Raw genomic sequence first — 14898 nt, forward strand, 5'->3', positions numbered from 1 at the left:
CCTGGATGATGACTTCATCGGATGGAAGATTTCTTCAGCGCCGCTTGGAGGATTAACTTCTTCCGCTCCGGATGTCCTCTTCAGTTCCATCGGTGGCTCGGCTGAGTGAAGACAACTAAAGGTAGGATGATCTTCAGGGGATTAGTGTTAGGTTTTTGTAAGGGGGGTTTGGGTTAGATTAGGGGTATGTGGGTGGTGGGTTTTAATGTTGGGGGGGGGTTGTATTTTTCTTTTACAGGCAAAAGAGCTGTTTTCTTTGGGGCATGCCCCCACAAATGGCCCTTTTAAGGGCTGGTAAGGTAAAAGAGCTTTGAAATTTATTTAATTTAGAATAGGGTAGGGCATTTTTTTATTTTGGGGGGGTTTGTTATTTTATTAGGGGGCTTAGATTAGGTGTAAGTAGCTTAAAATTGTTGTAATATTTTTAACATGTTTGTAACTTATTTTTTTATTTTTTGTAACTTAGCTTTTTTTATTTTTTGTACTTTAGTTAGTTTATGTAATTGTATTTAATTGTAGTTATTTGTAGGTAGTTTATTTAATTAATTTAATGATAGTGTAGTATTAGGTTTAATTGTAACTTAAGTTAGGATTTATTTTACAGGTAATTATGTATTTCTTTTAGCTAGGTAGTTATTAAATAGTTAATAACTATTTAATAACTATTCTAACTAGCTAAAATAAATACAAAGTTACCTGTAAAATAAATATAAATCCTAAGATAACTATAATATAATTATTAATTATATTGTAGCTATCTTCGGGTTTATTTTACAGGTAAGTATTTATTTTTAAATAGGAATAATTTATTAAAGTATAGTGTAGTGTTAGGTGTAATTGTAACTTAGGTTAGGATTTATTTAACAGGTACATTTCTCTTTATTTTAGCTAGGTAAGCTATTAAATAGTTAATAACTATTTAATAGCTATTGTACCTGGTTAAAATAAATTGAAAGGTACCTGTAAAATAAATATAAATCCTAAGATAGCTAGAATATAATTATTATTTATATTGTAGCTATATTAGGGTTTATTTTAAAGGTAAGTATTTAGTTTTAAATAGGATTCATTTAGTTAATAAGAGTTAATTTATTTAGATTTATTTAATTAATATTTAAGTTAGGGGGGCGTTAGGGTTAGGGTTAGACTTAGGTTTAGGGGTTAATAATTTTATTACAGTGGTGGCGGCGTAGTGGGGGGCAGGATAGGGGTTAATAAATGTATTATAGGTGGCGACGGTGTAGGGGGGGCAGATTAGGGGTTAATAAATTTATTATAGGTGGCGACGGTGTAGGGGGGGCAGGATAGGGGTTAATACATTTAATATAGGTTGCGGCGGGTTCAGGGAGCGGCGGTTTAGGGGTTAATACATTTATTATAGTTGCGGTGGGCTCCGGTTTAGGGGTTAATATGTATAGAGTAGCTTGCAGTGGGCTCCGGGAGCGGCGGTTTAGGGGGTAATAACTTTATTTAGTTGCGGCGGTGTAGGGGGGACAGATTAGGGGTTATTAAATTTATTATAGGTGGCGACGGTGTAGGGGGGGCAGGATAGGGGTTAATAGGTTTAATATAGGTTGCGGCGGGTTCAGGGAGCGGCGGTTTAGGGGTTAAACTATTTTTTTAGTTGCGGAGAGGTGCGGGATCAGCAGGATAGGGGTTAATAACTTTATTATAGAGTGCGACGGTGTAGGGGGGGCAGGATAGGGGTTACTAGGTATACTGTAGGTGGCAGCGGTGTCCGGGAGTGGCGGTTTAGGGGTTAATACATTTATAAGAGTTGCGGCAGGGTCTAGGAGCGGCGGTTTAGGGGTTAATATATTTATAAGAGTTGCGGCAGGGTCTAGGAGCAGCGGTTTAGGGGTTAGTAACTTTATTGAGTTGCGGGAGGCTCCGGGGGCGCCGGTATAGGGGGTAGAACAGTGTAGTTTAGTGTGAGTGCTTAGTGACAGGCTAGCAATAAAGCTGGGAAAAAGCCGAAGGGCAGCGAGATCGGATGAGTGATAACTGTCACAGTCCGCTGCTCATCGCCCCGCGGCTTTTTGACAGCTTTATTTGATAACTTAGGCGTATTTTTTCAGGTCCGCGGCAGCGATGTGAGGCGAGCTTAGGTGGGCGTATTGGGCCGGCGAAGCCAGAAAAGTAGACGGCTTGATAACTACCCCCCCATGACTCTATGCTAACTGACCACACAGGTCCCAATTAGTAACACAAGACTGCCAATGTAGGTTTCCATCCTTTCAGAAAACATGGGAGCATTAGGATTCCCAGCTAATATCAAACATCTGCCTATCAATACATAAGTTATATGCATTTTGTTAAAAGGAAGAGCATTGAAAAGCCGTTGGGGAAGCCTAAAAAAAAAAAAAAAAAAAGACGCAGCCTATTATTTGTATTGGTCAAAGTGCTAGCATTAAAAAAAAAAATGCCTTTAGTTTAAGAATTAAACACAAGATGAATTCACTTTGAGAGTGAAAAAAGGTCACAGATTTTAAAGATGTCCCAATACAATCCCAGTAAATAGTAGACATTCTCTAAAAATGTTATGACATTTTGCTCTACTCATATGTTTAATGCTTGATGCCTTCTGATGTTTCTTGATGTAATTTAATATGTTAGAGAGTACATAGGTGCCACATGCATTTATATTTCCTTTAACAAGCAAAGAAGTCTTCAGCTGCCATTAGACTCCTTAAGGCAACTTATATAGTAAAAGTATCTTAAGGATGCTGCCTGTATCCAAGGCTAAGGTTTACGTGCCTTAAAAACAGAATGTATAAGTAAATGCATTAACGTAAACAAAGACACCGCATAATGTCTCAAACGTAACAGACAGTTGCAAGAAGGTGCAGTTTAACTTTCCCATGAGGAGTGTGTGTCATGCCACTTGTGATCCCACATTTCCACAAGCAAATAGTAAAGGAGAACCTGCAGGAAGTTCGCTCAGCAGAGGTGGGGAAATTGCACAACTCATAGCTGGACGGATTGTCCCATACCATCCAGAGGCCTTTGGAGTCGAAGGCAAGCTCCCTCTTTCTCATTTTGCTCCAGCAAGTCTTGGTAAATCATCATCACTGGACCCAAAGCTGTGACTGTTCACCATCCCAGCTGCTGCCAAATTCTGATTTAGCTTCTTCGCACGAAAGAAACAGACCATCAGGCTTATTGGCAGAAGCTCACAAAGTAGGAAAACAATCCCAAAGAGTATGTATACTAAACCATTTGTTTCCTCTACAGCAGCATGATCAGTCGGCCAATTCTATCCATAGCTAAATGGACTGGTTTCAATTTCTGATGTGGAAATTACTACCAGATTATAGCAAGCTCTTAGAATATAGAGCACACTGATTACTGAGCCAATGACGACTGTTTGGTGCCCAGATGTGCCCTTGGACTCAAGATAGACATATGCAGAAGACATAGTTGATATTTTGTAGGTGCTGTTGGCCAGTGTAACAGAACAAGCAAAAAAGAGACATTCATTAAAAATAATTCAAGTTATCGTGATCCACTTGTGCTGGTCTTCAGACTTGTTATGAACAATAAGTAACCAAGACAAGTTCACTATTAGGAAAGCAATGCTTATAAATAAAAATCCCAGTCACAGAGGAATCTTGTATTTGTTCAATTCAGGGGAACACCTTGCTTTAAAAATAACCTGTGAAAAATATAGATTAAGTAGACACAATGTGAAGAACTGCAAATAAACTGGGAAGCAATAGAGGACCCAGTGTGGAAAAGGTTGCAAGTCATTGGCTTGAGCACAGTTTTTTAGGTAGAAAGAAAACAGGACTGTCCTGAAGCCCACCCAGAGCAGGCAGATAAACAGGACAAGGGTTTGGTGGCTGAGTCTCTTTTGTTTGTAATGTAAAAGCAACCACAGCGGCAAATAGATCAACAAGAAGAGAGCAGAACAAAGCACCGTATAAAAGACAGTTAATGCCAGCTCTACAGACCAGGGAATTGCAGATTTCATGTTTTTATCCTTAAATTTACTGATTCCTCAGCTAAATATTAGAGGAGCTAATAACATTTAAATAAGGGAGGCGGTAATCCTAACCACCAGGCAGCAGAAGCCCCTAAGAAAATTAAAAAGAGAAATAATACTAATGAAAAAATTCACTTTTAAAAACAAACTGACAGCTCATTAAAACAACATTGAGTTATAACAAAGGGGGGCTCTGTTATTTTGCCCTCATACTCTCAATCACTCTGTTCCCTTTTTTCTGTATCCTCCTCCTACTGCAGTTCTATCTGTTCAAAACAACTCCGCTGGAAGAGATCAATTAAGCTATTAACATCATAATTTCCTGTTGTTGATTGCATAATGCTGCACAGACAGTTAAACTAATATGGTTCATGGTTCTGAATCTTGAAGCTGGGAATGACATGATAAAGAGTAAAATAAAGAATTTCATCATAGCAACAAAGTCATAGGCTATATCATCCATTAGTACTACCATGTTAATTTTTAAACATAAATTTATTTTTAAAATAATTTTAAAGAAATACTAAACCCAATTTTTAGTGGCTAAATGTAGCAAACCAATCTGCAAGCTCTGCCCAGGTTCTGAACCAAAAATGGGCCGACTCAAAACCTTACATTCCTGAGTTTTCAAATAAAGATAGCAAGAGAATGAATTAAAAGTTATAATTGGAGTAAATTAGAAAGTTGCTTAAAATGGCGTGCTCTATCTGAATCACTAAAGAAAAAAATTGGGTTTAGTATCCCTTTAAGTTTGCCTGCCAAGGCTGGCATATTCTCTAAGCATTTCACCCCTGTAGATCTTGCTGTTTTTTAAAAACTAAAAGGTGGCAAGATTGTGTCAAAACACACAAAATATATTATTTTTAATAGAGAATCATGTGCATATGAAAATAGAGGTGATTATAAGACACTATACACTGAAAACAGAGTAATCTGATTTGTTTTTGCTGCAGAAATTATTTTTTTAAAGTGTGTCCCCTCTCTTCGCTCTCCCCAGTGTAGTTTTCCCTTCCATCAAGCTTCATTACTTTCTATGGGATACATCTCACAAATCACAGCGACAGACCCTTTTTAGACAATGCCCCTGTGGCAGTGGCAATGTGGCTTTTCATGTCTGATCAAGTTTTATATCAGGTCTTATGTGTTTATCCTCTGTCTTCCTTAATTATTAATTTAGTCAAATCTGCAGTACTTTGTGTGTTGTTAGAATAGAGTACTATTTAAAGTGAAATATGAAGAATAGTTATAAGGGATGTCTGTGATAGAAGAATCCAGAACAGAAACTTTTTACTATGAGGTAAAGCATATAATTACATTGGGACAGAGTATAGGTGGAAAGCAAACGTTTGCTTGCAAGCAATAAGGGTTTACTGCTGGTGTTTGCCCTTGTCTGGTTTTAGGCTTGTATTACGAGTTGAACATAAATGTTATTGCAATCGTGATTACGATTACCGTGAATTCAGAGCTATGGTTAACTGTTTCGCAAAGAAAAAGTGTCACAAAACACATAAAAAATACATTTCAAAGTATAGTTACACTCATAATCACACTATCTAATAAACATTATTTAAAAATATTGCACAAAAAAGTTATAGAGGCTCAAAGATATGAGATCCCAGGTGTTAGAAAGAAAAGGAGGGCCAAAGGGCTGTGTGTGTGCATGTGTACATATGTATTTATATGTGTATATATGTATTTACAGATATATACACATATAAACACATAAATACATATGTACACATATATAGACACACACACATATATATATATATATGTGTGTGTGTGTGTGTGCAATGGGGCCCTTTGCTCTCAAGTATATGAAAACATGTAAAAACATATTTATGCAATATTCATATTTTATAAAGGTTTTAACTATGTAGTTACTGTAAATACTTCACATTCCAGTGTCTTGCAAATAGCAGAATATGTTCTACATATTTCTAAATAGATATCTGTGTGTATCTATACCTATATATAATCATGTGTATATATATATATATATATATATATATATATATATATATATATATATATATATATATTTATATATATATATGTATAAATATATATTATACAAAAATAACCACAGATATATGTAGAAATATTTATTTATAAATACGTAAGTAGAACTTATAATTTTATTTTCCAGTGGGACCTAAGGACTGACTGTATTGTATTCCTTGCACACCCTAATTTGGGTTCACTGGTTCACTTTATTTATATATATATATATATATATAATTAAACTATGGGATGGGTAGAGGAACAAAAATACATTTAGTAAATTTTATGTGGTACAGACCCTGAAAAAGTATATTTTTATTTTAGAGAAGAAAGAGTAAGAAGAGAATACACTGATGTATCCTTTTAAAAAGACAGGGGTTTCAGCACTCACAGAGTTAAATATAGTAATAATAACGATATCACACTTAGTATGTTTAAATAATTCTTAGTGATTTATTTTGGTTGTTTCCACTTAAGTGCATAAACTCAGCAGATAAGTCCTTCAAAAGAGACTACATCCATAATAAATGCTTTATTGTTCCATTAATATGTTAATAATACATTGTGTAATGTGAAAAATACACATTAATAAAAAAAGCATGGACAGCTTATAAGCAATTTACATGGATAGATATGAATATGATTAGACGCTAGTTGCAACACCCCTACCAGAGGGTAGCCCTGTACTCCAACAGGAATCTGCTACCTTGGTTTATAAATGGGGATTCATGCAAATGCGTTTTGCATCAGTAAATCAATGGCAACACCTCTCTCAGAGGATAACCCAATATTAGAATTGGAAACCTGTTATCGTGAGAAAAAAAACATGAGGATCTATGCCAGAGATTAAAGAGCCATATATATATACAAACAAATGGCTTAACATATAGCCATATATTATAACATGCCAGTATTATTTTCTAGATGAACAACACCCAAGCCAGAGGAGAGCACCACTATTAATAGAAGGTCAAAGCTTTCATGGTAGTCATAAGGGATCCATGTTCATTATCTAGTAAATACGTAGATATAGCAAACCATATGCAGTTATAAACTTAAAGAGCGTACAGTATGAGTGCTAAGCCTAACACATGTAAAATGTATCATGTATTAAATGCCAAGTTCCCAAGGACTCCAATTTGCACTGGTAAACATATCAGTTCAGTTAGATTCAGCATTTGTTGTCAGGTGTTGTGCTTATTAGTTTTAAAGCACTTTCGTTCCAAAGCAACCTTGTATCATATGGCAACAAAGTTATTCCGTTAATACGTTACTGTATAATTTGATCATCAAGTGAGTCCTCCACTCTGGGAACCAGTAGCAAAAAGTAAAGGCAAAGCATATTATTTAGCCAACTGCTTGACAATATTGACGTTACACACCAACGGCCGTTTAACCCCCCACATGACCAAACGTCAATGGGGCTTCCTCAGGGCGTACATTATAGGACTCCGTGTACAAGCTTTTAAACACTGCCCATTTCCTGGATTGGTGAAATTATACATTTGCAGTTACTTAAAGAGATAATACACTAGGTAAAGCATACTAAACAGCAACTAATAGAAATTCATTGTGCATTTATTTAAAGTAATGAGAATAACTTATAAAGACATTTTTAAATTATATATATATATATATATATATATATATATACATTGATGTCAGTCTCCAGGAGAAAAGAATGAGTAGTAGGACAGCTACACTAGTCTGGCATCAGTAGGAATATTCAAAGTATTAGGAGAGGATAATGCCTTATCTGCTGAGTTTATGCACTTAAGTGGAAACAACCAAAATAAATCACTAAGAATTATTTAACCCCTTAATGACCACAGCACTTTTCCATTTTCTGTCCGTTTGGGACCAAGGCTATTTTTACATGTTTGCGGTGTTTGTGTTTAGCTGTAATTTTCCTCTTACTTATTTACTGTACCCACACATATTATATATCGTTTTTCTCGCCATTAAATGGACTTTCTAAAGATACCATTATTTTCATCATATCTTATAATTTACTATAAAAAATCTGTTACACATCTACAACCACCAAAAAACTCCCATGCTAAATAGTTTCTAAATTTTGTCCAGAGTTTAGAAAGACCCAATTTTTACATGTTCTTTGCTTTTTTTGCAAGTTATAGGGCAATAAATACATGTAGCACTTTGCTATTTCCAAACCACTTTTTTTCAAAATTAGCTCTAGTTACATTGGGACACTGATATCTTTCAGGAATCCCTGAATATCCCCTGAAATGTATATATTTTTTTTTAGAAGACATCCCAAAGTATTGTTCTAGGCCCATTTTGGTATATTTCATGCCACCATTTCACCGCCAAATGCCATCAAATAAAAAAAATCGTTCACTTTTTCACAAATTTTTTCACAAACTTTAGGTTTCTCACTGAAATTATTTACAAACAACTTGTGCAATTATGGCATAAATGGTTGTAAATGCTTCTCTGGGATCCCCTTTGTTCAGAAATAGCAGACATATATGGCTTTGGCGTTGCTTTTTGGTAATTAGAAGGCCGCTAAATGACACTGTGCACCACACGTGTATTATGCCCAGCAGTGAAGGGGTTAGTTAGGGAGCATGTAGGGAGCTTGTAGGGTTAATTTTAGCTTTAGTGTAGTGCAGTAGACAACCCCAAGTATTGATCTAGGCACATTTTGGTATATTTCATGCCACCATTTCACCGCCAAATGCGATCAAATTGAAAAAAACGCTACATTTTTCACAATTTTATGTTTCTCACTGAAATTATTTACTAACAGCTTGTGCAATTATGGCACACATGGTTGTAAATGCTTCTCTAGGATCCCCTTTGTTCAGAAATAGCAGACATATATGACTTTGGCGTTGCTTTTTGGTAATTAGAAGGCCGCTAAATGCTGCTGCGCATCACACGTGTATTATGGCTAGCAGTGAAGGGGTTAATTAGGTAGCTTATAAGGAGCTTGCAGGGTTAATTTTAGCTTTAGTGTAGAGATCAGCCTCCCACCTGACACATCACACCCCTGATCCCTCCCAAACAGCTGTCTTCCCTCCCCCACCCCACAATTGTCCCCGCCATCTTAAGTACTGGCAGAAAGTCTGCCAGTACTAAAATAAAAGTTTTTTTTTGTTTTGTTTAAAAAAATAATTCTGCTGTGTAGGACCCCCCCCTTAGCCCCAACCTCCCTGATCTCTTAGCCCCAACCTCCCTGATCCCCCCAAACAGCTCTCTACCCCCCTCCTCTGCCTTATTGTGCACCATATTGGGTACTGGCAGCTGTCTGCCAGTACCCAGTTTGAAATCAAAAGTTTATTTTAAGATTTTCTGTAGTGTAGCTTACCCCCCTTAACACCCAACCCCCCACCCTCTCCCAGATCATTAATATTTTTTATTCCCACCCTCTCTCCCACTGATTCCCACCTTGTGCCTCTTCCACTTCAATTCTAACTTTTGGGCAGTTTGACACGTGCACGCGCGCGCACGCTCCCATGCACATGCACACGCGCTCCCGTGCACGTGCACGCGTGCGCACACGCGATCCCGCCCCCCTCCTCTACTGATAGCTGCCCACTCGCCTCCCTGGACATGCTCCCACCCACCAACGATCATAGCCGATGCAGAGAGGGCCACAGAGTGGCTCTCTCTGCATCGGACTGCTTAAAAAAGTTATTGCAGGATGCCTCTATATCGAGGCATCACTGCAATAACATGAAAGCAGCTGGAAGTGATCAGGATCGCTTCCACTGCTTTCAAAGACCAACAACGTGCAGGGTACGTCCTTGGTCGTTAAGGACATTTTTTTGGAGGACGTACCCTGCACGTCCTTGGTCATTAAGGGGTTAAACATACTAAGTGTGATACTGTTATTATTACTATATTTAACTCTTTGAGTGCTGAAACCCCTGTCTTTTTAAGAGGATACATAAGTGTATTCTCTTCTTACTCTTTCTTCTCTAAAATAAAAATATATAGATAGATAGATATATATACAAAAAAAATCTTATTTGAATGGATACATTTATGACACAATTACCTAATAAATCACCAGCTATGCCTCTTAAATATAAATATAAAAAATGTCTAAATATCCTGACACTAACTTAACCGTACATGAAGACACAAATTCTATTTTTATGGAGAACTAACACTTATTAAGGCAAATCTCTGAGTTATTCACACCACAGTTCGAAGGGATTAAAATTGAAATTTCTAGTCTTACTTTGGAAGTTAGACAGTTTGCAAATAGTTTAGATGAAGCTGAACTTAAGAATATCGAACTTAGAAGATCAAATGAACAATAATGATATAACTGTTAGCTCCCATGAAGGGAAAATAGTGGCACTGCAGGCCAGGATAGAGGATCTCGAAGATAGATCAAGACGTAATAACGTTAAAGTGGTTGGTTTCCCCAAGACCACAGAATATCGCAATCTTCTGTCCTTTGCTGCTGTCCAATTGTCCCAGAGTGTTGGTATATTAAATCACACACCCATGCTAGTAGAAAGAGCGCATAGAATAGGACCTTTCAGACATAATACAAGTGGGAACTCCAAACCTAGATCAGTCATAATTAAGTATCTTAATTTTCAGGATAAGATAAATATTATGAGAAACTTCCGCAAAGTTGAAGAATGTAAAATCGTACAACATAAGCTATTACTCTTTCAAGATTTCTCTGCGGAGACAGCTGCCAAGAGGAGAATTATGGCTCCATTCTGTACAAAATTTATTAATGCTAACTTCCAAGCTAGATTAGTCTATCTCGCAAAGATTATCATAGATGCAAATGGTACTATGAAGGTGATTAGTGACAGCATGACAGCACTAGCTTTATGTAAGGAACTAAAACTAGATTAAGTAAGACTAGATGGTTACTGTGATAATACTTTAATGAATGCTGATATCTCTTAGGCTAGTTTGATTTTGATGTTTTAATGTCCCCCCTCCTCTTTTCTCCCCTTTTTTGTTTGTTGTTGTTTTGTGTCCATCTCTCTCTCCCTACCCGCATTGTTGTGATGTTGAAAGCCTTTTTTCTTTTTTTAAAGGTGTATGGATAAGTTAAATATTTTATCATGGAACGTAGGTGGGATAACCTTGTCCACTAAAAGGAAATTAATACTGAAACATCTTGGTTCACTTAACTCACAAATTGCGTTTCTGCAAGAAACCCACCTAAAACCAACTGAGGCGATTAAATTGAAATCTAAATGGGTGGAAAATGTTGTGTATACCCCATTTTGTGGGAGGAAAAAGGGGATGGCAATCCTATTCCATAAAAATTTGCAATGCAATGTTTTAACACAAGTCGTAAAGTCACAGGGTAGGTATTTAATCTTAGAAGTAATGATACAGGGTTTAAAGTTAGTCTTATGTAATGTCTATGGACCAAACAAACCTGATAAACTTTTCTGGGATAACTTAAAGGTCAGATTGATTAATTATAATGGTAAGATAATTATTATTGCTGGCAATTTTATTATAGCCCCTAAACCTTGACTAGATAGATTAAGTGTTTCAATATAAAACGTGAAAATGGGATGAACAGGATATTTTCTCACTTCTTAGCAGATTTAAATGTATTTGATATCTGGCGTATTCAGAACCCTGACGTAAGAGCCTACTTCTGTGAATCTAAATAATTTGGTACTTTTTCACGAATTGATATTTTCCTTGTTTCAGAGCATTTATCAACACAAGTCATCAAAGGAGATATAAAAAATATTTATTTTTTGGACCATGCGGTTGTCTCACTCCAGATAAAAGTTGGCCCAGATATTGGGTCAAACTTTGTCAGACTTCTTTCCCCTACATACTTAAGTAACAATATACATTTTATTAACTGGTTGACAGCCAAGTGGAATGAATATCTTCATAATAATAGGGAATATGCAACCAAACCAGAGTTTTTTTGGGAAGCTTTCAGGCTTTTATCAGGGGTGAGATAAGTGCCTATCTGTGTAAATGAAAAAAGAACATTAAAAAAAGAGAGATTCAACTGGCCAACCAAGTAAGAAATAACTATTAAGCCTATATTTCCACCCCCCAAAAACAACTCTGGGATAAGTATGTAGAAAAAAAAACAAGAAAGAGATATTGTCCTTAAACAAGGTCTATACAAGAGGATCTAAAACAAAAAGTTACATTCTGTGGTAACTATGGAAAGTCAGCTAAGTATCTTTCAGCCATAATTGAAAACAGACAAAGTAATAAAACCATTCAAAAAATAAAAATTATGGTAAAGTTGCTACTGACCAGAGTGAAATTAGAAGGATTTATGAAATAAAATTTAGAGGAACTAAATCTACCTATCTCAATAGAAGAAGTGATAGCTCAGGTTAAAATTAGCAAATCAAACAAAGCAGCTGATTCAGACCAACTTCCGATAGAAATGTAAAAAAAATTCTTTATGACCACATTGCAGCTGCTTTAGTCAAACTTTACAATTCATACTTCTTGGAAAATAAGAGGCCTTTTAAATATTTTTCGGCTTCTACAATTACCTTAATACCCAAAAAAGAAAAATACCCAGAAAATGTTTCATTCTATAGACCGAAATCACTGCTCAACTGTGACTACAAAATTCTTATGTCAATTATAGCAAATAGATTAAAAAAACATCTTGGTAAACTAATCCATGAAGACCAAGTAGGGTTTATGACTGGCAGAAATATAGCCACAATTATTTGTAGGGTCTTAACGGTGTTGTAGTATTTTTGGAATAAAGCCCAAGATAAGAAACCCCCCCAAATTAGACTTAGAATTATTATCGGTTGATGCCAAAAAAGCTTTCGACATTATAAATTGGGATCATTTGTTTACCTCTCTTTCCCAATTTGGGTTTAGTGGGGATTTTGTAAATTTAATTAAAATAATGTATCATAATCCAATTTCTAATTTACTACTTAATTATGAAATTACAAATTATATCATACTTGAGAAAGGTACTAGACAGGGATGCCCCCCCCCCCCATCACCACTCCTGTTTAACCTATCATTAGAATCCTTTGCAATTAGACTACGGCAAGAGTTACCATGGATTTCGATTGGGCAAGTTAAATTTGTCCTTACGCTTTTTGCAGATGATCTACTATTATTCTTAAGTGATACTGATAACTCTATACAGCATTTTTTAGAACTTGCAGAGCAATTTGGCTCTTTTTCTGGATACAAAATTAATCTGGACAAGTCGGATATCCTCTGGATTTAAAAAAAATAATAGTGTAAGATTCACTTGTCACTTCAAAACAGTAGAAACTATCGGCTAGATCATGAGTCTTGCATTAGCCTTAAAAAGCAGCGTTGAGAGTTCCCAACGCTGCTTTTTAATGCCCGCTGGTATTACGAGTCTGGCAGGTACAGGTGTACGCTAACTTTTCTTCCGCAACTCGAGGCTACAGCAAATCCACTTACGTCAATTGCGTATCCTATATTTTTAATGGGATTTGCCTAACGCTGGTATTACGAGTCTTGGAAGAAGTGAGCGGTAGACCCTCTCCTGTCAAGACTCCTACCGAATTTGAAAGTCAGTAGTTAAGAGTTTTATGGGCTAACGCCGGAACATAAAGCTCTTAACTAAAGTGCTAAAAAGTACACTAACACCCATAAACTACCTATTAACCCCTAAACCGAGCCCCCCCCCCACATCGCAAACACTAAAATAATTTTTTTAACCCCTTATCTACTGACTGGACATCGCCGCCACCTACATTATACCTATGAACCCCTAATCTGCTGCCCCTAACATCGGTGACACCTACATTATATTTATTAACCCCTAATCTGCCGCCCCCAATGTTGCCGCCCCCTACCTACAATAATTAACCCCTAATCTGCCGACCAGACATCGCCGCCACTTTAATAAATGTATTAACTCCTAAACTGTCGCACTCCCGCCTCGCAAACACTAGTTAAATTTTATTAACCCCTAATCTGCCATCTCCAATGTCGCCGACACCTACCTACATTTTTTAACCCCTAATCTTCCTACCCCAACGTCGCCGCTACTATAATACATTTATTAACCCCTAAACCTAAGTCTAACCCTAAGTCTAACCCCCCCTAACTTAAATATAATTTAAATTAAACAAAATAAATTTAACATAATTAAATAAATTAATCCTATTTAAAACTAAACTACTTACCGATAAAATAAACCCTAAGATAGCTACAATATAACTAATAGTTACACTGTAGCTAGCTTAGGGTTTATATTTATTTTACAGGCAAGTTTGTATTTATTTTAACTAAGTACAATAATTATTAAATAGTTATTAACTATTTAATAACTACCTAGCTAAAATTAAGACATAATTACCTGTAAAATAAATCCTAACCTAAGTTACAATTACACCTAACACTACACTATCATTAAACTAATTCCCTAAACTACCTACAATTAATTACAATTAAATTAAATAAACTAAATTACGAAAAAAACAAACACTAAATTACAGAAAATAAAAAAAGAATGACAAGAATTTTAAACTAATTACACCTAATCTAATCCCCCTAATAAAATAAAAATAAATCCCCTACCCTATACTAAATTACAAATAGCCCTTAAAAGGGCCTTTTGCGGGGCATTGCCCCAAAGTAATCAGCTCTTTTACCTGTAAAAAAAAAATACAATACCCACCCCAACATTACAACCCACCACCCACACACCCCTACTCTAAAACCCACCCAATCCCCCCTTAAAAAAAACGGGCACAAGTGGTCCTCCATACGGCAGAAGTCTTCATCTGAATGAAGGTTCCTTTAAATAACGTCATCCAAGATGGCGTCCCTTAAATTCCGATTGGCTGATAGAATCCTATCTGCTAATCGGAATTAAGGTAGGAAAAATCCTATTGACTGATGTAATCAGCCAATCGGATTGAAGTTCAATCCGATTGGCTGATCCAATCAGTCAATAG

General features: G+C 36.2%; 1 pseudogene; it reads right to left on the bottom strand.

Annotated features, from left to right (window-relative positions):
* Positions 1 to 2875: 2875 nt before the first annotated feature.
* Positions 2876 to 4019, bottom strand: LOC128661582 (integral membrane protein GPR137C-like; annotated as a pseudogene).
* Positions 4020 to 14898: the final 10879 nt, after the last annotated feature.

Source organism: Bombina bombina, chromosome 5, assembly GCF_027579735.1.
Source record: "Bombina bombina isolate aBomBom1 chromosome 5, aBomBom1.pri, whole genome shotgun sequence".
In the NCBI taxonomy this organism is placed as follows: domain Eukaryota; kingdom Metazoa; phylum Chordata; class Amphibia; order Anura; family Bombinatoridae; genus Bombina; species Bombina bombina.